Raw genomic sequence first — 2,500 nt, 5'->3', positions numbered from 1 at the left:
GTTCAATCCAATTGGCTGATCCGATCAGCCAATCAGATTGAGCTCGCATTCTATTGGCTGATCGGAACAGCCAATAGAATGCGAGCTCAATCTGATTGGCTGATCGGATCAGCCAATCGGATTGAACTTGATTCTGATTGGCTGATTCCCTCAGCCAATCAGAATTTTCCTATCTTAATTCCGATTGGCTGATAGAATCCTATCAGCCAATCGGAATTCGAGGGACACCATCTTGGATGACCTCCCTTAAAGGAACCGTCATTCGTCGGGAAGTCGTCGGTGAAGATGGATGTTCCGCGTCGGCGGGATGAAGTACATGGATCCGGAAGAAAGAAGATTGAAGATGCCGCTTGATAGAAGACTTCAGTCGGATCATGGACCTCTTCAGCTCCCGCTTGGATGAAGACTTCAGCCGGGTCATGGACATCTTCAGCCCCCCGCTTGGGCTTGGATCAAGACATCGGAGGCTCTTCTCGATCGATCGGTGAACCCGGCGTGGTGAAGATAAGGTAGGAAGATCTTCGGGGGCTTAGTGTTAGGTTTATTTAAGGGTGGTTTGGGTTAGATTAGGGGTATGTGGGTGGTGGGTTGTAATGTTGGGTGGGGGGTATTGTATGTTTTTTTTTTACAGGCAAAAGAGCTGAATTCTTTGGGGCATGCCCCGCAAAGAGCCCTTTTCAGGGCTGGTAAGGTAAAAGAGCTTTTCTATTTTAATTTTAGAATAGGGTAGGGCATTTTTTTATTTTGGGGGTCTTTGTTATTTTATTAGGGGGTTTAGAGTAGGTGTAATTAGTTTAACATTGTTGTAATATTTTTCTAATGTTTGTAAATATTTTTTTATTTCTTGTAACTTAGTTCTTTTTTATTTTTTGTACTTTAGTTAGTTTATTTCATTGTATTTATTTGTAGGTATTGTATTTAATTAATTTATAGATAGTGTATTGTTAGGTTTAATTGTAGATATTTGTAGGTATTTTATTTAATTAATTTATTGATAGTGTAGTGTTAGGTTTAATTGTAACTTAGGTTAGGATTTATTTTACAGGTAATTTTGTAATTATTTTAACTAGGTAGCTATTAAATAGTTATTAACTATTTAATAGCTATTGTACCTGGTTAAAATAATTACAAAGTTGCCTGTAAAATAAATATTAATCCTAAAATAGCTACAATATAATTATAATTTATATTGTAGCTATATTAGGGTTTATTTTACAGGTAAGTATTTAGCTTTAAATAGGAATAATTTATTTAATAAGAGTTAATTTATTTAGTTAGATTTAAATTATATTTAATTTAGGGGGGTGTTAGTGTTAGGGTTAGACTTTAGGGGTTAATACATTTATTAGAGTAGCGGTGAGATCCGGTCGGCAGATTAGGGGTTAATTATTGTAGGTAGGTGGAGGCGACGTTGGGGGCGGCAGATTAGGGGTTAATAAATATAATATAGGGGTCGGCGGTGTTAGGGGCAGCAGATTTGGGGTACATAGGTATAATGTAGGTTGCGGCGGTGTACGGAGCGGCAGATTAGGGGTTAATAATAATATGCAGGGGTCAGCGATAGCGGGGGCGGCAGATTAGGTGCTAATAAATATAATATAGGGGTCGGCGGTGTTAGGGGCAGCAGATTAGGGGTACATAGGTATAATGTAGGTTGCGGCGGTGTACGGAGCGGCAGATTAGGGCTTAATAATAATATGCAGGGGTCAGTGATAGCGGGGGCGGCAGATTAGGTGTTAATAAATATAATATAGGGGTCGGCGGTGTTAGGGGCAGCAGATTAGGGGTACATAGGTATAATGTAAATTGCGGCGGTGTACGGAGTCGCAGATTAGGGCTTAATAATAATATGCAGAGGTCAGCGATAGCGGGGGCGGCAGATTAGGGGTTAATAAGTGTAAGGTTAGGGGTGTTTAGACCCGGGGTACATGTTAGGGTGTTAGGTGCAGACTTAGGAAGTGTTTCCCCATAGGAAACAATGGGGCTGCGTTAGGAGCTTAACGCTGCTTTTTTGCAGGTGTTAGGTTTTTTTTCAGCTCAAACAGCCCCATTGTTTTCTATGGGGGAATCGTGAAAGAGCACGTTTTTTAAGATGGCCGCGTCCGTAAGCAACGCTGATATTTAGAGTTGCAGTGGCAGTAAATATGCTCTACGCTCCCTTTTTTGGAGCATAACGCAGCCCTTCTGTGAACTCTAAATACCAGCGGTATTTAAAAGGTGCGGGGGGAAAAAAGCATGCGTAGCTAACACACCCCTTTGGCCGCAGAACTCTAAATCTAGCCGTATGTGTAAGGATTGAAATACAAGACATCACAGATGAGAAAGTTATACTACAAAGAAATACTTGTTTGCAAACAAGACTAATCCACATAAGGAAAGATAAGATATTATCTAGTTTTGTCCGAAAGCGCTTAGAGAATAAATGGGCGCTTGTCAGAAACAAAGATGGCGGCGACAATATAACTATACACAACACTGAGCCACTATACGCTATATAAGG

This window comes from Bombina bombina, chromosome 10 (genome assembly GCF_027579735.1).
Source record: "Bombina bombina isolate aBomBom1 chromosome 10, aBomBom1.pri, whole genome shotgun sequence".
NCBI classification, from domain to species: Eukaryota; Metazoa; Chordata; class Amphibia; order Anura; family Bombinatoridae; genus Bombina; species Bombina bombina.
This window is presented reverse-complemented; position numbering follows the sequence as displayed.